The sequence below is a fragment of the Columba livia genome, chromosome W (genome assembly GCF_036013475.1).
Source record: "Columba livia isolate bColLiv1 breed racing homer chromosome W, bColLiv1.pat.W.v2, whole genome shotgun sequence".
Classification (NCBI taxonomy): Eukaryota; Metazoa; Chordata; class Aves; order Columbiformes; family Columbidae; genus Columba; species Columba livia.
In genome coordinates, this window is record NC_088641.1 from 16,488,416 (window position 1) to 16,511,438 (window position 23,023).

Here is a 23,023-nt window from a genome sequence, read left to right on the forward strand (position 1 = left end):
TCAGATCAAAACAGTGATGATGAAACCAGAGATAGCTTCTTCGAGTGGCGCCTGAGAACTTCTTTGAAGTTGATGTCCTTAACCCACAAACAGTGGTCATGAGATGCACTTGTACCATTTTTCCTGCCCTGGGAGACTGTCGTGACAAAATGAACTTAATGAACTTTTTAAAGGATGGTCCACTGATTAATTACTCCTGCCTTCATATTAACTGCATTTTCCTGGAGAACCAGACACATGTTTTGGTAAACCTAGCAATGGAATGCAAACTTATTGATAAGAATGGATGGACATCTCGCGAGAGGGGCGACGAGAAGCAAATGACCAAGAAACTGACCAACTGTTTATAACATTCCATTCACGTGAATACTTCATATAAAAGTGGGAGATCACCAGGATCTTGTCCCTTTGTCCCTTTTCCCTTTTTCCTTATGGCCGACATTAGGAGAGGACCTTGCTAGTCGTCCCTGCGAACTGAGGCCTAGTGACAGAATGAATCCAGCTCCGGTTGGATACAGCGTCTAATCCAGGACTTTGGGTGCCGGCTCTGCAGTTGCTGAGACTTTCAAGATTGGTTTTGTATATTTTGTATTATTTTCTCTATTCTTATTAGTAGCATTAGTAAAACATCTTTATTTTTTTCCAACTCTCTTCTCTCTGTCCTTCTTTTCCTCCCAATCGCCTCTCCTTAGTGGAAAGGGGGGAGAGGGAGGGGTAAAAAGGGGGAAGTGGGGGGGGAGAGGGGTTTAACAATACATCTGCTAGGGTTTTATTGTCACCCCGCAATCTTAACCCTCAACAACACTAAACTCATGTGATGTTTGTGTCACTTGTTTTTCCACTCATTCACACACCAGGCCCAAGGACATTCACACATCCCATGCACTTGGGGGTGGTTTTCCGGCCCGAGATACCATTCTCACGAGTCTGGGCTATAACTTTTTACAATTACGAGAAACGTACTTCAAAGTAATCTGTCCAAGGCCCTTTATATACTATTATGTTAGTATTATGTCTTTGACCGTCCAGATGGTCATGTTAGTATTGATCTTCCTTTATCATCCAGGTGGCTGGAACTGTACATCTTGCTTTCCCACATTTTACTTTCCAACATTACCCCCTTTTTTGTTTTAAACATCAGGTTCTCAATGAGCACAGTAAGGACCCTGGCTTTGTTCTTCTTTGCATTCTGTATCATTCTCCAGATGATTCGGAGGACTACAAGAAAAAACATCACACAAGCATATCCAATTCCCACAAAAACCCATATATGCAGATTGAGAGCTGAAAATTAAGTTTTAGGGTCTAATCACTTTATGCTATTAGAGAATGTTAGCCATTTTGTCTCACAGTCATAATTCTTACAAACTGTGTAATTATTTTGCAAGGTACTGGCTAAATCCTTAATCAGGCCTTGGACATTAGCTAAGACTGTTATTTTACTTGATATCACTCATAAATACTATAATTCAATTTCAACGGTATTCCACATATTTAGCACTCTGATAACAGAAAATACAGGTTCACGTATCAGCTAAGGAGATTATTTAAATACAATATCATAAGAATAATGAGGATCCACAAAGTGCAGGTAGTCACTCACAAGAAACAAAACTAGAGGCCTTTTACTTCAGGGTACTCACAAGAAATAGTCACTCACTCAAATAAAGAAGTGAGGTGTCATTAATCCCAGGAAGTTTCCTTAGATGGTGTTCCTGTCTAAGGAAAGGACTCCAGTTTACAGACCCGCAGCTCCGAGAAGACCACTCAAAGGGGGTCTTCGTCGGGAACCCCGTTTCATTGTTTGGCCAGATGTGGCTGTGGGCATTACAACATAGTCCAGAAGCTTCTCAGCTAGTCTGGGCACCTCCTTTGTTAAGGACCCTGTCAATTGATCGAGTGTCCCACCCCTCCTGACCCATCAGTTGGTAGAGGTGAAGTTTATTGACAACACCTTGGTGCCATTCTAGTTGTATATATGTGGGGACAGGCACAGTGGGGCACAGAAGGTGCTAAAGAGCCATCAACCTCCTCATTGAAAGCTCCAGATTTCAGGGGAATGTATACTGCCTCACAATCCAGCCTGTGACCACAGTCATCTGACAAACTACTTTGGAGTGGTAATGCAGTCACCTCTTGCCTCCAAAGTCAAAAGGGGGCATTCTCTTGCTGAGTTTGAATGCCCGCTGTGGATCATCATACCTTATGTGTCATTTTCTTGTTGCAAATCAACCTACAATAGAACAGAATAATACAAATCACAACAATTACAGTTATTAACAAATATTGGAGAAAGCTGGTTAGCCATACTAATAAGGAAAACAAATGCATTGAAAGTTTTTTCGTCAGTTAGTCCCCAGTCCAAATAATGTAAATCTGTATCATTCTCATATGCTAGTGCCTCTTCCTTTGGTCTCTTCTGTTTCTTTGTTGCCCTCTGCTGCAGGGACAGATGCTGTATCTCTGGCATTAGGTCCTGCATCATGTTTGTCCAACTCATAGAAAGGTTTAACATATTTCGCAGGAAGCCACTTAGGTCCTGTTGGAAGAAGAACACAAGCATACCCCCTTCCCCAGGTGATTAACTCTACAGGCCCTTGCCCCTGACTGTTGTGCAGGGGATCCCGATATAAAACCTTTGGTCTCTGAGACAGTGAATCTGGAACACAGAAGTGTTTTTCCACTGCTGTGATAGGGGAGGGAGGCATAGTACAATTAAAAAAAAAGTTAAAGTATATGTTGCACTGTCTAATTGTTCTTGAGATGTCATATTCCCCCTTTTTTGTTTTAATAACATCTGTTTCAATGTGGAATGTGTTCGTTCAATGATAGCCTGTCCTGTGGGAGAATGTGGAATACCTGTGACATGTGAAACACCCCATTGCTGTAAAAAATATTGCGTGGATCTAGAAGTGTATCCAGGACCGTTATCAGTTTTAATCTGTTGTGGTACTCCCAGCATAGCAAAACAGTGGGTCCAGTGATGCTGAACATCTCTGCTTTTCTCACTTGTATGCGCAGATGCACAAAGCATACCTGAAATAGTATCTATAGAAACATGCACATATTTCAAATGGCCAAAAGATGAAACGTGTAACATCAGACCACCAAATGTCATTAGCTGAGAGTCCGCGAGGGTTAACTCCAAGGGAGGGTGAGCTTGTAATCAGACCTTGACATTCCGGGCAAGTGCGCACTATGTCTCTCGCTTGCTCGAGAGTGAGACCAAACACCTTTTTTAAGGCAGCAGCATTCTGATGGAAGAAATTATGTGAAGCCCTGGCAGACTGGAAATGGACTGTAGTTACAGTATAAGAATCCGCAATTGCATTGCCATCAGTTATGGGACCTGGTAAAGTTGTATGAGAGTGTATATGAGTAACAAACAGTGGGTGTTTGCAAAGCTGTAATGCAGTTTGCAGTGATACAAACCTATCAAAAATTTGCTGTTGTGAGATTTCTTTAAGAAAAGTGGAGTGGATACACTGTAGGACCTTGACTATGTACTCAGAATCACAAACCAAATTTAGAGGTTCCTCCCTAAAAAGCTCTAAGGCATGCAAAACTGCACCAAGTTCCACTAATTGGGTTAAGCCTTCAACAATTTTAACAGAATGATGCCAGTCGTTATCTTCATGCCCGACCACTACAGCTTTATGAGACTTCCCTGAACCATCAACAAAAACTGTGCGAGCATTTGGGATAGGACAGAATACAAGTACGGTCTCTGGTCTGATATCAAAGACATGTAGATTTTGAAGCAATTTACATTTAGGCATGCCAAGAGCTATGCTGTTAAGAAAATTAGCTAGCGCAATTTGCAAGGACAGAGATTGTGAATGAAAAAAATCCAAATCTGCTTTCACGAAAGGTACATATATGACAGATGGTTCACGGCCTACTAAAGCCTGAATCCGTTCTCTGCCTTTTTTGATCAGAGTAACAATCAATTCCAGGGGCTCAGTAATACGTTTACAAAAAGAACTGGGCAAAAACATCCATTCCAAGTATATCAATCTGTTTGTATTCTCATCATACTGTCCTGCAATAGCCACAGGTTGTTTCTATGTTGTAGCTATAAACAGACAAATCTGCAAGTCAAATCAAATGCAGTTAGCTTGTAATGTTGTCATAAATTTATTCATCAAAGTTTCTAACTCCATTTTGACTGTCATATTTATTGGATATTGTTTTCCCTTCCCGGATCGAAGTCCTGTTTCAGTACTATCAGTGTAGTGTTTGCTTTACCGATACTTTGGTTGCCCATACGAGTGGAAATACAGCACCCAAAATTTCCTTGGAGATTTCTCACTTGCACAAGCAGATCTGCACCATCCAAGCAGCTTCTTGTGGGACATGCAACTAAACAGAATTCTCAGAAAACATTATTTGAGATTACAATTTACTTAACAAATTTTGACCCGAAAGAGATATAGGGCTTTCTGGCAAATACAAGAATTCATGTATTAAAACTTTGTTCCAGATTTAGCATTCCATCGGTTTCAAAAAATGGTCTTTCTTTCCTTCCCACAATCTCAAAAACTATCATGGTGAATTTACTAAGAAGTCTTTTACAACTAGTTACCACTGAATAAGTCAATTAACAAATTTGTGGTTTGATTTCTCAGTTTCATTAGAACTATGGATCTGCTAGGGATGCCTTTAAATTTCACCCTCAGACTGCTCCATTCAGTATTACAAGATTGCTGCAGTGGTGGGGGGGGGGGGAGAGAAAACTCCCCTTTCACCGCTTTTAAAGTGGGAAGCCAGGTTTTTCTTTTTTTTTTTTTTTCCTTCTTGCTGCATTTTAGATACAGGCAAGGCCACGCAGGTGGCGTTAATTGCTGGTGCTAAGTGGGAGCTGCCAGGGTGCTGCCAGGGAGCTAAGTTTATCTTGAAGCCTGATACAGGCCCGAAATCCATGCTCAAACAGTACAGCACAGGCCTGGGATATTTTGCTTTTTTATTTTCCCATTTCATTCCAGCCATAATACACTCTATATGCAATTCTAATTAGCTAAGCAATAGTTACATTCCTCAGCCCCATTTACTGTTTGCAGTGTCTTAGAGATATCAATAAACAGCATATTAACCATGAATCGATTACTTTAATTTTGTAGATCCAAATCCGGTCATATTCTAGCAACTTTTATATACAACCTCCTCTGAGTTCACATTAATCATAGCATTTAGTTTTCTTTCCCATACCTCCAGCTAACACATAAATTCAATGCGAATCAGAGTTTAACTACTTCAGTTCTTTTCAGGTCTCAAAATTATTAAATAACAATTAGAGCAATTATTCTAATGTATAAGGATGCATCCTAAGAAGGAGCAAGGTGGTATTTTAGTAGCGGAACCTGTTCCCATTTTGTAATTATCTCCCTGTCGAGGGTTAAGATTGCGGGGTGACAATAAAACCCTGGCAGATGTATTGTTAACCCCCTCTCCCCCCCACACACTTCCCCCTCCCTCTCCCCCCTTTCCACTAAGGAGAGACGATTGGGAGGAAAAGAAGCACAGAGTGAAGACAGTTGGAAGAAATTAAAGATGTTTTACTAATGCTACTAATAAGAATAGAGAAAATAATACAAAATATACAAAACCAATCTTAAAAGTCTCAGCAACTGCAGAGCCTGCACCTGAAGTCCTGGATTAGACTCTGCAGCCAACCGGAGCTGCATTCAGTCTCTCACTAGGCCTCAGTTCGCAGGGACGACTAGCAAGGTCCTCTCCTAATGTCGGCCATAAGCAGAAGGGAAAAGGGCAAAAGGGAAAAGCGAACGAGATCCTTGTGATCTCCCACTTTATATGAAGTATTCACGTGAATGGAATGTTATACACAGTTGGTCAGTTTCTTGCTCACTTGTTTCTCGTCGCCCCTCTCGCGAGATGTCCATCTGTGGTTATCAATAAGTTTGCATTCCATTGCTAGGTTTACCAAAACATGTGTCTGGTTCTCCAGGAAAATGCAGTTAATATGAAGGCTTTAGCTGACAGGCAAGTTCACTGAGAGAGAAACTTGTTTTTAGCAAAACCAGGACACTCCCCAAACAAAATTATTTTGGTACCAAATAGAAATATGCAAATTAAAATGCTGAGCTCAGATATGAAAACCAAACACCAAGTTCAAATATGCAGATAGATCACAGTTACACTAATTCAAGACAATATCTCGATTTTAGCATTACACCTTTGGGCCGCTTACTGCTCAGCCAGGTAGCGGTGCCGCTGGGTCTCCCTGACAAAACAGGTCACTGCGCGCTGGAGCCCAATTGACACCCACCCCCCCGCCGACGCAGCAAGCTGGACCGGGCAAGGTTTTTATTAGTGTCTCATCTGGGGTGCTACAACTGTTATTCCAAAACCAGGATTCTTTACTTGGTGTGCATACAAAAGAGCCAAATCCAGCACATCGAGATGAGACACAGCCTATCACCGAGTCGCGCAAGTCTGGATATTGGAATAAAGCTAGCATGGTAGAAAGAAAAGTAACAGTTGTCACACACAAAATCTTATCATCACATTCACGCAGTAAAGAACTAAATTACTTATGATCTTCTGTATTATCAGCAAACGCACTTTTGAGTCCATGGATTGTCATTATTTAACAGTCCATGAACTTACTGTATTATAACAGACAAAGACTTATTAAACTGTAATATGCTTAAACAGATACCTACAAAGAAAACAGGTTGATAAGGAAAAGTATCTCGCCGACTTCAGCAAGTTTTCTATGACTTGTGTGTTATCAGTTAATTCTCTCCCAGCTTGTTGAAGTTCAAACCATTCCACCTGTAATATTGTCTGAAATGATTCAATGATCTCTTGTAGAGTTTTATTTTTGTCCTGCTCTTCTCACTTTAGAAACAACAGTTCTTCAAGGTTCTATTCTCCGGACAGTTTTCCCAAACATCGAACTTACACAGCAGCCACCATTTATTACAATATTTCACAAGATCTTCCTTCCTCATATTTCCAAGTGCTTTCCTATGTTCTAAAACACCTCCCAATACTAATTTCCTAGGAACATGACTGAAAACAGTCATTCCAGAACCCATCTCGTAAGTAAAAACCATGAGAAGAGGGAGGGAGGGGAAACACAGAGCGGCTTGTGGTGCGAATGGGAAAAGTGGGGAGAAGGCTTACAGTGCGCTTATACAAACAATATCACAAAGAAATAACTGTAACAACAACCAAGAAAACAATTAACTCACACTCCTGACAAGCTGCTTGATTTTCAGAAAGGCAATACACAGAAGCAGGTATTCCGTCACATTCTGGTGGTTGTTATGATTTGTAAGTAACTGGAAAGGCGAAAGAAAAATCGCCGTTCTCCATAGCCTTTTCACGGCATTTTGCATCACCCCTTTGTGTTCTGCTGTCTTAGTCATGAAGGGGTTACTGTGTGCTGTATAAGCATCATTAAAATCAGGCAAAGGAGGTACTGAGGGCAGAGTTTTAGACTCCTGACCCAGCTCCACACAAATTCCGGCCTTATCTTTACACAGCTGTGATGGCATAAACTGACTCTTTTTTGAGATCTACAGAGCCTGACTCAAAAGGATGAGTGCTGTCAAGACTCAAATAATTAGCAACCTGCTCATTTGTGTTTTTCTGTCCATCCTCCCGTTTGCCCTTGCAGTACGTGCTCTGCTGACTGCAACTGCGATAGTGCAGAGCACACAAATCTCCAAGTAATATGTAAAATATTGGGAACTGAATTCTTTTGTGCGTGTAGCTGTTCCCCGACCTGTTTCCAAATTTTACTGTCAAACGTCCCCTCACTCAGAAACCAAGCACAATTCTCTCTCACCCATACCAGGAGCAAAGCGACCTGCTTCTCAGAAGTACGATACCCTGAAGAACATATTATCTGCAGTAAAACCTGCAAATACAATTTATGTTCCTGAGAAGTGGCTTGCCCTATTCTAACGCAATCCCGCAGCTCTCTTGTTCAACGAGGACTGCTTGTACCTATCTATACCATAGGGATTAATGTGGCCACAAATAGAAGTTACTCACCCATCGGATTGCATGGTCGCCGCCAAACGCACTGCTCGATGAAGAGCCTCCAGGGGTCACACACTCACATGGGGCACCATTTGCAGCAATTAGGAAAGACGCATACCAGGACGCAGACAGAAATTCACGCAGAGGCAGAGATCTTGTTTAGGAAGGAACGCAGAGCCTGGCCAAGCAGAGAGATGGCCTAGGCCTAGGCTGCTTTCTTTATTCACCATTAACAATTTATAGGATTTACAGGTACAGGCCTGGACTAAGATGTTTACAAAAAGGTGCTTTTCCACTAATTGTTATTAAGAACACACTAAACTCATGTGATGTTTGTCTCACTTGTTTTTCCACTCATTCACAGACCAGGCCCAAGGACATTCATGTGGGAGAATGAAAAACTTGGATCACGGTAAATCTCTTTGAGTGCAGAGGGACGGACCGGCGAGGACAAAGAATTGGGCTCAATATGAGTTTAACATCAATGCCCTTTAATGAACGTTTAACAACACTGAATATCAATGTCCCCTAGTGTAATAAATTTTGACTTAGTCCTGTAAGTAACTAAAGTTTTATTTTTAATCAAGCAATAAGCAAAGACATCGCTGGGTGCAGCCTAGAGATCTCAGTCTCCCTTGCGGCACGCGCACACAGCTAATGCAGTTTACTGGGTTTTTATATTCCATCTCTCGTCCACAGCTTCCGGGTGTAACTTTCCGCTCATGTTGAAGGCTCGTATTGTGGTGGGCGTTGACCGCTGTGTAGCCAGTTTTGATCGCCTTACTTTGGTTACTTATTAGGTAAATACCTCAAGCAGAACAAAGCAAGTAAGCATACAAACACTTCTTAGAACTTAAACAAACATCTCCTTATTAGGTAAATGCATCAAGCAGAACAAAGCAAGTAAGCAAACATCTCCTTATTATGTAAATACATCAAGCAGAACAAAGCAAGTAAGCATACAAACACTTCTCGGAACTCAAACAAACATCTTCGGGAGCTTTAATGAACAAACATTTCTCAGAATTGCTTGTTACAATTTCCCCCTTTTCTATTTTTTTACTTATTTTGTTCATTAAAGCGTTGCAACTCTTGACCATTTAATACTAATAATTCGGTGTCTTTTTGATCATGCAATTTCTCATATTTTGCTTTAATCAACATCAAGTGAGCGGCTTCTAGCCTGCCTTTCATGATCTCTATTACTTTATTTAAGATACATGGTCTGAATGTTAATACTAGGATTAAAAGAATCAGTGGTCCTGCTATAGTGGATAGGAGGGTTGTAAGCCAGGGTGATTGTCTGAACCAGTTCTCATACCAGCTCTGACGAGATTCATATTCTTTTTTTTGTGTCTCTTACTAGTCCTGTGTGATCGGCACATACACAACACTCTTCTCTTAAAGCTGCACAAAGTCCTCCTTCCTTAAGAAATAGTAGGTCCAAACCTCGTTGGTTCTGTAAGACTACTTCAGACAGAGATCTTACCGATTTTTCTAGCGCACTTATAGATTGTTCTATCCTTAACAGGTCCTCATCAATGGCCACTCTTAGTGCTGCAAATTGGTGGTTCTGACTTACTATTGAGGCGATGCCGGTTCCTGCACCCGCCGCGCTGAGGGCTAGTAGGGCGCCTACAGTTATGGCAGTAACTGGTTCTCTTTTTACTAACTGGTGAGTTACCACGATTTCTTCATATCCCTTTGGGTGATAGGTAATTTTAGGAATAACTACCACTTGTATGCAAAACTCTTCTAATAGTTTTATATATTTCATGGAAACACAGGGTGTGAGCCCACTTTTTGAACATATCCACTTAGAATTATTAACTGGTATTATCCAATCGCTGGGCCCCTTAATTCTCGTTATCCATTGACCAGTGCGTGTTCTGTTCATGCATAGGTGTTGTTTTTCAGGGGGTACCTTACCAACGCATATCCCCTTACCCTGCACTTACTGCAATGAGATTCCCTGGGTCTCATTACTCCATTTACAAGAGTCAGGATTTGTTCCATTGGCGAGTTTAGGTGTATGGCGGTTTTAGATTAAAACACAACCAACATTCTAGCATTAAATTTGGATAGGTCCTGTTGATAACCTGATAACTTGCATTCATTAAGGTCCAAAGTGAATTTTCGTTAGTATTAGAGTCTTGTGTGTTTTCAAGACCATCTGTTATTGTCTTGTTAATTTCTAATTCTTCGGTTATTACTACATTGGGACCTATTGGTTGGGCTCTTTCTTTAGGCGCAGGTTCCTTCTGGATTTTTATGAGCCCTCCTCGATCCTTTCCTGGTTCCCAATACCTGACTCCCCAAATTTTTCCTAGTATCCATCCTTGGTCCTCTGGTTGCAGGGCTGTGAGTGTCAAATGTGTACAACTACCTGGGTTTATTGTACCTCCAGTTGAGTCTCGCTTAGGAGGTTGGCAACCGCTGGGCCCCCAGGTTATATTAAAAAACTTATCTCGCACAACCGGGTCCCAGTCTGAAGCAATTGTCTTGCAACCCCAATATGTACAATAATACTCATTAGGATAGTTGCAGTAACTCTTCCCTGGATTGGAAGAGGGACAAACATCATAACCTTTTTGATCTGAGCATGGTTGTATAGGTGCTAACTGACAAAGGGTTACAGAAAAACTAGGGGATCCTACTGTAATATTCTCTTTAATCACTCGGCTCTCTTCTACCTGAATTAGGGTCCATTTGTATGGTCTATGTGCTGACTCCCCATTACTGGCCATTAGTAATAATATTAATACAGCATACCAGGTGGAGTTGCATTTGCCTAGGTTCAGCTTGCTTTGATTTTGCAGTTTGTTGTGCTGCCTAGCACTGAGGTAGTTCTCCCAACATTGCTGCACAATTCCATTCGGGTTTTTGCCCCCACTTTGTGTTATCCCTCTGCCTCGCCCGTCGACTCGGTTGCTTCGAGCCACGGGCTAAACCATCCTCTCGGCAGCAAGAATATTCTTCAGGAGGCCCCGAATGTTTCCGGCGACTGCACCGTCACTCGTAAACTTCCCAGTTGCAGCTTTTTACCAAGGGGGAATGGCACGTTATTTCTTTTATAGTGGTTTGGCAGTACACTTGTTCAATTTGAATGACACTGATCACCAGCCCCTCGAGGGGGAATACCGTCTAGGCAATGCAATCACCAATCTCCCTGGCACACTGTCCAACTAAAACATACAAAAGGATAACAGGTGCAATTTTATGTTTTCACATACAACTCTATAATCCCTATGAAATAGGGTATTTATAATCATCTTTATCGCTTTTCTGTACTTGCACAATGCAGGTTGGTAAATCCATTTACTGCTTCTTCAGTTTAATTCTTAAAGGTTCATCTGTGGGTTCTGCAGTCCACGCGTCGGTCTTGATTGGGCCTTTCACTCGACTGGCGTGTGTCCAACCTTTTTCGCTGGTTCGAATAGCTGTTTCTGTAGTGAGTAAAACAACATAAGGTCCCTCCCATCGAGGGGTTAGTGATGCTTCCTTCCAGGTTTTTATAAGCACTCTATCTCCGGGTTCTAGAGTATGTATTTTTATGTCTAAGGGCGGGCGTTGTACCACCAACCCTTTTTCCCAGAGGTATTTCCTCTGCTTTAGTAACTGTCTTATATAATTCCTTAGTTGGGAATCCTTTATCTCTGGGTGTTCCTGCGGTATTTCCAAGTCATAAGGCATACCATATAACATCTCAAAAGGTGAGATCCCGAGGTCTGTTCTCGGCTGCGTTCTTATATTTAATAGTGCTAAGGGCAAGCATTTTACCCATGACATCTTAGTTTCTATCATTAGTTTGGTGAGTTGCTTCTTTATTTCTCCATTCATTCGTTCTACTTTCCCTGAACTCTGTGGGTGCCATGGAGTATGATACTGCCAATTGGTACCTAGCGCTTGGAAAGTTTCTGTAATAATCTTTGATGCAAAGTGTGGGCCCCGATCGGAATCGATGGCCTCAATTATTCCGTATCGGGGAATTATTTCCTCTGACAGTATTTTCACTACTGTACGGGCAGTGGCTCTAGCTGTTGGAAATGCCTCCACAAAGTGCGTGAGGTGGTCCACTAGCACCAACAAATAGCGATAGCGTCCGACCTTTGGTAACTCTGTAAAATCGATTTGTATTTTTGAAAATGGTCGATATGTGAGTTCCCTCCCACCGGGGATTCGTCTCTTTATTTGTTGTTTATTTACTCGCTGACAGGTAAGGCACTTTTCCACAATTCGCTTTGCTACGTTATATGCTCCTATACACGCATATTTTGTAGCGAATTGATCTACTAATGCTTGTGTTCCCCAAAGCGTAATATCATGTAATCTGTCCATTATACTCATTGCAGTTACTTTTGGAACTACTTCCCTTCCATCTTCTAGTTTCCACTGATGGCCTTGCTGCTTTACTCCTAATTGGGCAAGCTTTTCTTGTTCTAAAGTGCTAAAAACATATATGCCTGGATGACTGGGACACCACTTGTCCCTTATATCCAGACACGTGCATGGAATGGCATTTAGATTAAATTCCTTCCAGCATTCATAGCAAGGGAAATCATTTTCCCATATTGTCCTGTGGGTTGTCTTGGCTGTATTTGTGGGCAATGTGCTGATTTTAGTTATTGGACCTGCTGTGTTAGCATGGGAAGTTACTGGGGGGTTGTGGAAAATTACAGCCGATGGGTGTAAGAACAAAGCACAGGAGCTGGTGGTTTGGCAGCAGTATCTTGTTATAGTCGCGCGAAGCTTTCCTAACACGAAAGGCATGTAGTTACAAGGACCTAAGATAAGATATGCATGCTTTCTTACTAACCTATCATGAGCTCAGCTTTTGTAATATGTATGAGCTAATTAGTTGGTATACCAATCAGTATAATCCACGATAGTAGTTGTAATGTATGTAACAGTATAAAAGGATTGTGTAGAGAACAATAAAGTGGACACTTTGCTTGCATCAAGTTGCGTCCCCGTCTCTTCATCGCGGCAAATGGTGCCCCCCGACGTGATCTTTGGTGAAGACTCCGCCGGAGGCTGATAATCACCTATCTGGTGGCGTGCTGCGAGTCCCGCAGAACTGGGAACGCTGCTACAAGGAGCAGGGAAAAGCCGGCTACAGAAGTCATCACCCCCGTCTGGAACGAGAGGTGAGCTGCGGGAAACTAGCAAAATGGGGAATCAGACGAGTTCCCCTGAAAGAGACGTTTATGAGCTAATGAAAGCTTTGCTTCAGAAGCATGGGGGAAAAACCCTTTCGGGTCAGGACCTCAAGCTGATCCTTAAATGGGTCCAGGTTAAGATCCCTACAGTTACTGCTTCTTCGATTTTTACCCGGGAACTTTGGGACGATGTAGGGGTGAAATTATGGGATGCAGCTACCTCTGGAGATGAGGAAGCGCAACATATGCTCCCACACTGGAGAAAAATTTTTGAGGCTGTGAAAGCGCAAGAGCAGAGCCAGCAAGGTTCTGAAGGGGAGACAAAGCCCTCTGCACCATCATTACCGTCACTACCCCCCTTGGCCTGTGCAGCGGGGTATCCCCCGGAGGATGATCCCTTTGATCCCGGACCTGTTGATCCCGAAAAAGAACCCGATCTTTTCCCTCCTGATCCTCATAATGTCTGGGGAGAGATCAAACGCCAAGCCTTAAAGGAGGGGGAGTTAGAGATAGCAAGGACTATAGTAGCGCCTGTTATATATCAAGGAAGGGGGGGGGCGGCTCAATGGGAAGCATTGTCCTTCTCAGTGATTAAGGAGTTGCGTCGTACGGTTACCGAGCACGGGTTGTCTTCTCCTTATTTTGCAAGCCTTTTATCTTCTGTATTCGATACATATGTCATGACCCCACATGATTTAAAATCTCTCGCGCGATTGTTATTAACCCCGACGCAATATACAATGTGGGAGTCTCAATGGAGAACGGGGCTGCAGACAATTTTGTTGGGGTATGCGGGACATGCGAATGCTGCCCTAGCTGCCTTAACCATAGAACATCTTACTGGGACTGGGCAACATGCAGACCCGGCCGGACAGGCAAGGGATATCCCCCGAGAAGCCTTAGAAGCAGTCCGGGAGGAAGCGAAAAAGGCTTTGTTGAAAGTTCCTGATTCTCAAAAGCCTCAGAAAGCGTTTACTAATATCACCCAAGAGCCCCGAGAGCCGTATATGCAATTTGTAGACCGCTTGAAACAAGCCTTAGATCGGCAAGTAGATAATACCGAGGCTCGAGATATCCTATTACTTAAATTAGCAGTGGAAAATGCCAACGCTGATTGCAAAAAACTTTTAAAATCGCTTCCAAACCAAAATCCTACTTTGGTTGAGATGATTGAGGCGTGTAACAGAATTGGCACTGTGGATTATAAATATGAAGCGATGGCTGCTGCCTTTGCGGCCATGCGCGGACCTGTGGGAAACAGTAAGCAACAGAACTGTTTCGGTTGTGGGAAGCCAGGTCACTTTAAAAGAGATTGTCGCAGCGCCGGGGGGAAGAGACCCCCAGTACCTGGTATTTGTCCCAGATGCCAGAAGGGACGGCATTTTGCAAACCAATGTAAATCTAAATATGATGTGAATGGGCATCCCATACCGGGAAACCGGCAGTGGAGCGCGAACCCGCGGCGCGTGCAGACACAAGTTCCGCGGCCAGCCTCAACGCCCCTGCAAGCGCGGGGGGAGGAGCGGGGGACCGGAGGGTTTCCAGTCTCTCTCCCGCAACAGCAGGGAGCGCCGGCCTGGACCTGGCAACCGCCCACACAGTAACGCTGCTTGATTCCTCTGTTCACTTACTGCCTACTAAAGTTGCAGGTCCTTTGCCTCCTCAAACGCAGGCTTTATTATTGGGAAGATCATCCACCACCCTGTCAGGGCTTTTTGTATTGCCTGGAGTAATTGATCCTGACAGTAATTCCGAAATCAAAATTATGGCTTGGACCCCATTTCCTCCTTGCACAGTACCAGAGGGAAGTCGTATTGCTCAATTGATACTGATCCCTAAGGAGGACTATGTCTCAATCCCTGACCAAATGCTCCCGCAGAGACAGGGAAGCTTTGGGTCTACGGGAGAACCACTAATTTTATGGGCTCAAGCCATCTCACAAAAGCGTCCTATATGTCAATGTACCCTCATTTGCAGAGGTCAGCAAGTCGTGTTGAGTGGAATCATTGATACAGGTGCAGATGTTACCGTTATTTCTCAAGCGAAGTGGCCTTCTAGGTGGCCTTTAGCTGATATCTCTCAGACGTTAGCAGGGATTGGGGGGTGCGGAGCTAGCCGCCAAAGCGCAGAAATGATACAAGTTCAAAATTCAGAAGGACGAGTTGCCTCAGTCAAACCGTTTATCTTACCAGTGCCTATGGTCTTGTGGGGACGTGATGTGTTGTCTCAGTGGGGGGTGTCTATCCGGACACATTTTTAGGTGGGGCCATTGAGGGGCGTGAAACCCCAAAGTTAACCTGGAAGACAGACACTCCTATTTGGATTGATCAATGGCCCCTACCACTGGAAAAACTTCACGCCCTCCAAGAAATAGTTAACGAACAACTATCTATGGGACATATTGTACCCTCAACGAGTCCGTGGAACTCGCCTATCTTTGTTATTAAAAAACTGACTGGCAAGTGGCGCCTGCTCCATGACCTCAGAAAAATTAATGACGCTATGGAAGATATGGGGGCCCTGCAGCCTGGGCTTCCATCACCTACCATGATCCCTCGAGATTGGCATTTAACTATCATAGACCTCAAAGATTGTTTTTTCAACATTCCATTGCATCCAGATGATGCCCCTAAATTTGCCTTTTCTGTGCCAAGCGTCAACATGCAAGCTCCTTTGCAAAGATATCAGTGGGTTGTGCTACCGCAGGGAATGAAAAATAGCCCTACAATATGCCAATGGTATGTAGCAAAGATACTTAGTCCTGTTAGAGCTGCAGTGCCTGCTGCATTGTTATATCATTATATGGATGACATTCTAGTGGCAGCACAGCACCATGAAGTCATGGAGGAAGCTGTAGCCCTTGTCGTGGCTGCTGTAAAATCAGCAGACCTCTGTATTGCACCAGAAAAAATTCAAAGAATGCCACCTTGGAAATACTTAGGATGGCGTATAAGGGCTCAGACTGTTACCCCGCAACCCTTACAGATACAGGCAAATGTAAAGAACTTACATGATGTACAAAAACTGCTGGGTACAATCAATTGGGTCAGACCATTGTTAGGAATCAGTAATGCGGACCTTCGTCCCCTATTCGAAATGCTTAAAGGAAGCTCGGATTTAAACGCTCCGCGAACTCTTAGTCCTGAAGCCATAGCTTCCTTGCATAAAGCTGCAACAGCAATTGCCTCCAGACAAGCGCATCGATGGGAACCAGAATTGCCTTTTCAATTAATCATCCTTAATCCTGCTAGACAGCCTTATGCGCTTATTTTTCAATGGGACTGCCAGAAAACTGACCCTTTACTGATCATTGAATGGATTTTTCTGCCTAACCAAGCCACAAAGACGATTTCTACCCAACATGAGATGTTTGCATCTTTAATCATCAGGGCCAGACAGCGATTACTTACCCTGGCGGGCACGGACTTTGTCCTCATATGCATGCCAGTAACAACTGTTTACCTGCAATGGCTACAACAACAATCAGATGCACTAGGTATAGCCCTGACTGGCTATACAGGCCAACTCACTTCTCATCCGCCTTCTCACAAGCTGTTAAGCATTGATTTTCACCTTTTACCTGTTCCAAAGCGGAGTGACCAGCCTTTACAAGCCCTTACTGTATTCACAGATGGGTCTGGCAAATCTCACAAGTCTGTTATCCTTTGGTGGGATGACCAGCGGGAACGGTGGAGCTCAGATGTTGAGATTGTGCAGGGTTCTCCTCAAATAGTAGAATTATCTGCAGTTGTTCGAGTGTTTCGAAAATGGTCTATTCCTCTCAATATAATCACTGATTCTGCTTATGTTGCAGGAATTGTTAGCCGAGCAGAAGCTTCTGTGCTACGGGATATTTCTCATGCGGCACTGTTCAATCTGTTACAAGAACTCATTTTCCTGTTAGATTCCCGCCTTCATCCTTATTTTATTATGCATGTCCGATCTCACACTTCTCTACCTGGTTTTATTGCAGAAGGGAACCGACAAGCGGATTTGCTTACGCTACCGGTGCAAGTGTTACCAGATCGATTAGCGCAAGCTCGACTCAGCCACTCCTTTTTTCATCAAAATGCTGCAGGCCTTAAGCGTCAATTTGACCTCACTACACAACAAGCCCATGATATCATTGCGGTGTGTCCTGATTGTCAAAGGCACTCTTTCCCTTCTATAGCAGGAGGAGTTAACCCCAGAGGGCTACAAAGCCTTCAACTCTGGCAAACAGATGTCACTCATTTTGCTGAATTTGGTCGTTTAAAGTTTGTTCATTGCTCTATTGATACATTTTCCGGAATGTTATTTGCCTCCTGTCATGTAGGAGAAAAAGCACGCGATGTGCGAAAACATCTGATGCGCGCCTTTGCTACTTTGGGGGTACCCTCTCAAATCAAAACTGATAATGGCCCTGCGTATATGTCTAAAACCTTAACGACCTTTTTTGCCTCTTGGGGTATATCACACATTACAGGTATCCCTCATTCTCCTACGGGACAAGCTTTGATAGAACGAGCTCACCAAACCTTAAAACGTTTGTTATTAAAACAAAAAGGGGGAATAGGGGCTGCTACACCAGAGGAGCGCTTACAGAAAGCCTTGTATGTTTTTAATTTTTTGAATTGTTCCCTGTTAGACAGCAATCCTCCAGTAGTTCGTCATTTTAGCACAAACACCCTTTTTGAACCCAAGATTAAGCCGCCAGTATTGATCCGGGACCCCGAAACAGGTAAAGTGATGGGACCCTATCCCCTTGTTACATGGGGTAGAGGCTATGCTTGTGTTTCCACAGAGAGAGGTCCTCGCTGGATCCCAGCAAAGAACGTGAGACCCTTCCGAGAAACATTGCAACGGCAGTCTTCTGATAACGCTCCAGAACCTGCGTTCGATGAGGAGAACGTTGCTCCCGAATGAATTCCGTCTCAGAAACAGATAAGCGAGAGCTTCAATGTCCAGACTGCGAAGTGTGCAATTTCTGGCTGACACTTTGGGGCTCCTTCCCTCCACAGGGGGAATGGGAGAACATCTCAAATCGCGAAAATTGCTCTAATATGAGTCCGGAGATTCTTCCTGTTAACGGGACTGGAGTGGTCTATTTTGGTGATAGCTGGACTGGGTATTTGATTCGAGATGGTCACAAAGAGACATTAGATTCACTGATTCATTATCAAAACGTGTCAGGTAACTCTGGTCATTGGAACATTTCGATGAATACAGGGACTAGAGATGTGGCCAATATCACTGGACAGGTAAGGTTGCCAAAAGGCTATTTCTTGATTTGTGGAGATAGAGCATGGCCCGGAATTCCTTTTAAACCTGTGGGAGGACCTTGTTATATTGGGAGACTTACGCTGTTCGCACCTCATATGAGGGACATGCTTAATCGTTCCCTGAGCAATAGTACCAGATCAAAAAGGTCATTGCGACAATTACAACCAGATTGCGATGATCGCGTCAATTTAGGGTCTTTAGGATCTACTATAGCTCTGTCCCTATTTTTGCCTGGTGGAATGGCCGCAAGCAATTGGAATAAAATAAAACAATTGGCATGCTGGGCTGTCAAAGAATTTAACACGACCTCTGACATTTTGTCAGGATTAGCTCAAGATGTAGATAGCTTACGACATGTAGTCTTACAGAATCGTGCTGCCATAGATTTCCTTTTACTAGCCCACGGACATGGATGTCAAGAATTTGAAGGAATGTGTTGCATGAATCTATCTGATCACTCTGTGAGCATTCATAAACAGATTGCAGAACTACGAGAAAGGATTCACAATGTGCAGGAAAGAATGGATGGACTCGATGGGTGGCTAGCTTCTTGGGGAATTACAGGGTGGATAAAAGATTTACTTAAACAGGGAATTTTGATCCTTTTAGTAATTTGTGTATTATTACTAACGATTCCATGTATTTTGCAGTGCTTACAAAAGTCGATAACCGCTTCAGTAAATAAGATTTTTCTTGTACAAGCACAAGACCTCCCGAAAACTCCCAGTACAGAAATGTTGGTGAAGCAAGACGTCCTCGAACTGGTTGGGCGCCGACCTTGGGAAGAAGCAAATGTTTGAAAACAAAAAGGGGGAGATGTGGGTTGTCTTGGCTGTATTTGTGGGCAATGTGCTGATTTTAGTTATTGGACCTGCTGTGTTAGCATGGGAAGTTACTGGGGGGTTGTGGAAAATTACAGCCGATGGGTGTAAGAACAAAGCACAGGAGCTGGTGGTTTGGCAACAGTATCTTGTTATAGTCGCGCGAAGCTTTCCTAACACGAAAGGCATGTAGTTACAAGGACCTAAGATAAGATATGCATGCTTTCTTACTAACCTATCATGAGCTCAGCTTTTGTAATATGTATGAGCTAATTAGTTGGTATACCAATCAGTATAATCCACGATAGTAGTTGTAATGTATGTAACAGTATAAAAGGATTGTGTAGAGAACAATAAAGTGGACACTTTGCTTGCATCAAGTTGCGTCCCCGTCTCTTCATCGCGGCATTGTCCCTTGTCCACAGTTTGGGCAGTCTTTTCTTAGCTCTTTTGGATCTAGGATTTCACACGCCGATTCTTTAATGCTTAGCAAGGCCGCCCTTCTTGCTTCTTCATCTGCAAGATTATTCCCCCTAATAATTGGGTTCAGGCCTCTCTGGTGTCCCTTCACATGTACCACTGCTATTCCCTTAGGTTTCCTTATTTCTTGCAAGATTTGTACAATTAATTCTTGATGTACTAAGTTCTTTCCTTGTGAATTTATCAGCCCTCGTTCTTCCCATATTTTACCAAATGTATGTACTACTCCAAATGCATACTTTGAATCTGTGTATATAGTCCCACTGCCCGTGCTAATTAATTGCAAGGCTCTTAGCACAGCATATAATTCGCAAGCTTGTACAGACCATCCAGGGTTTAGTGGTCCTGATTCTAGGACTTCATTAGTTTTCCCATTTATTATTGCATATCCTGACTTTCGCTTTCCTTCCACCACCCGGGAGGAGCCATCTACAAATAATTTTTCTCCTTCTGATAACTCTTCCTCTTCTAGATCAGGTCTTATTTTGGTTTGTTCTTCAATTACTTGCAAACAATTATGTGTCAGTTCTACACTAGGTTCTCCGTATAGGAATTGTGCGGGATTCTGTAAAGAGGTGCTTTCCAAAATCAATTTTGGGGATTTAATTAGAATACTTTCATATTTTAATAAACTAGAATCCGTTATCCATTTTTTGGATTTTTGTTGCAGCACCCCTCGTATATTGTGCAGTGTTAATACATGCAGTTCCCCCCCAAATGTTATTTTCTGCGTTTCTTCCACTAATAATGCAGCTGATACTATTGCCTGTAAAGATGTAGGCCAACCCCTACTAACAGGGTCTAACAATTTAGATAGGTAGGCTACTGGTTTTTTATGTCCGGCCCACTCCTGCGCTAATACTCCATATGCAGTTCCTGAGTCTACATTAGTAAATAAATAAAACGGCTTTTGTGTGTCTGGTAGACTTAACACAGGAGCACTCACCAGTTCTTTCTTAATATCGTTCAGTTGTTCCTCATCTTGTTTTGTCCATTGTACTAATTTTTCCTGTGTTAGTTTTTTGTACAAAAATTTCACTTTCTTTGTATAGTTTTCGATCCGATGTCTGCAGTATCCAGTCAATCCTAATATTTGTCTTATCTGCCTCTTAGACTTTGGGACCGGTAATGACAGGATACCTTTTATTCTTTCCGGGTCTAAATGTTTGGTCCCCCTGCTTAAATAGTGCCCCAGATATTTTACTTCTTGTTCGACAAACTGAAGTTTACTTTTTGATACCTTGAGTCCCTGTAAACTAAGGAAATTTAATAACCTTATACTCTCTTGTCTAACCCCCTCCTCATCCTGCCCTGCCAACAGTAGATTGTCCACATACTGTATTAGCACCACTTCAGGGCTACCTTCGTATTCCTGTAAAATTTGTTCTAAAGCTTGCCCAAACAAGTTGGGCGACTCCGTAAACCCCTGGGGAAGTACAGTCCAGCGTAATTGTTGTTTTCTATGAGTATCTGGGTCTTCCCACTCAAAGGCAAAATAATTTCGACTTTCCTCATCCAATGGACAAGCCCAAAAGGCGTCCTTTAAGTCTATTACACTATACCACTTATCATCCGGGCTTAGATGACTCAGGAGGGTATATGGGTTAGTTACTACGGGAAATCGACTCACAGTCCTTTTGTTTATCTCCCTCAGGTCATGTACCAGCCTCCATTTCCCATCTTTTTTCCTTACAGGTAAAATGGGGGTGTTAAAGGGAGACATGCAAGGTTCAAGCAAGCCTTTTTCTAACAATCTCTCTATTTCTGGTTTCAACCCCCTTCGGCCTTCTTCAGATATTGGGTATTGTCTTACCCGAATGGGTACCTCCGGATTTGAGATATTAACTTTAAAGGGTGCTATGTTCAGTTTCCCTACTGAATCCTCCGTGTACCATACTTCAGGATTAATTTTATTCTCATCTTCCACCTTGAGGGAACATAATCTTATCTGAATTTCTTTCCCTATTACTTCTAAATTGATACCCAATTCGATTATTAAATCCCTCCCCAAGAGATTATACTCAGCTTCTGGAACCAAAAGCAAATTTCCCACTCCTATTTTGGAGTCAGTTTCAATAATTACTCCTTTTATAACAGGGACCCGAAATGGCTCTCCCTTCGCCCCAATTACTTGCATAGTGTCGGAAGATATCTCACATCCCTTGGGTAAAGTTTGTATAGTAGATCGTTCTGCTCCAGAATCTACAAGAAATTCAATTTCTTGCTGCTGGGGGCCCACTTTTAGTTTTATCAAGGGCTCTGTTCCTTTCTGGGTCCCCAGCAAAAAGAGCCCCTGACACCCCTATTCCGCTTTAAACATTCTCTCAGCCGCCATTTTCTTCCTACAGTTCCGCTTAATGTGCCCTTTCTTTCCACAGTAAAAACATTCTATTGGCTCACCCCGTTCTATTGTAGTCTCGCTATTAAGGGGTCTTATCTTAGGACTAGGCCCCTTATACTCTGCCCTTTGATCCTTGGATTTCTGAGCTGTACCCTCTCTGACTGCTGCAACCATCATTCGTACAGTCCTCCGCTCTTTTTCATCCTCTCACCTAACATACACTTTCTGAGCTTCCCTTAGTAGTTCATCTAATCCACGATTTTGCCAGTCCTCAAGTTTTTCCAGTTTCTTCCGAATATCTATCCAAGATTGTGCTACAAATTGCGTCTTTAGCAACGCCTCCCCTACAGGGGTGCTGGGATCTAATCCCGAATATAGTTGCAAATTCTTTCTAAGCCCTTCTAGCCATTCTGTGGGTGTTTCATCTTTTTTTCTGGTGCTCGCTAAACACCTTTCCAATGTTTTTACCCCTTGGGACAGACTCCCTAATGCCTTGGACTAATATAGTCCGTAGGTCTTGCATGTGACCCCTATGTAATGGATCCTGGTTATTCCAGTCAGGTCTCTGCAGCGGCCATTTTGTGTCGGCTGCAGGACCTTGCTGATGTTGTTCATCCCAAATCCGCATACCAGCACTACGGATCATTCCCCTTTCTTCTGCAGTGAACAATATTCCTATTATCGATTGTAACTCATCCCAAGTGTATACGTTGGGCCTAAAAAATTGGTCAACCCGCTCTGCTACTCCCAGCGGGTCTTCTAATAGATTCCCCATTTCCTTTTTAAAATCCCTAACGTCTCCAGAATTGAGGGGCACTGCCACATATCCCATTTCCGCCTGTGGTCCTCCCATTGCAATTTCTCGCAATGGATATAAGTGTCCCGTCACCTGATACTGCTGCTGTCTAGTTTTACTACGGGTGACAGGTCCTGTTGGTTGACTAGGG

At 43.0% G+C, this 23,023-nt stretch overlaps 1 long non-coding RNA gene across 1 annotated transcript in view; it reads left to right on the forward strand.

Annotated features, from left to right (window-relative positions):
• The window catches only part of LOC135577153 (uncharacterized), a 232,347-nt gene extending 212,716 nt beyond the window's left edge, over nucleotides 1-19,631 (forward strand). The window contains exon 2 of the long non-coding RNA XR_010468737.1: nucleotides 19,085-19,631. This is a non-coding gene — a long non-coding RNA (uncharacterized LOC135577153). The remainder of the gene's footprint in view (nucleotides 1-19,084) is intronic.
• The last annotated feature ends 3,392 nt before the right edge of the window (nucleotides 19,632-23,023 follow it).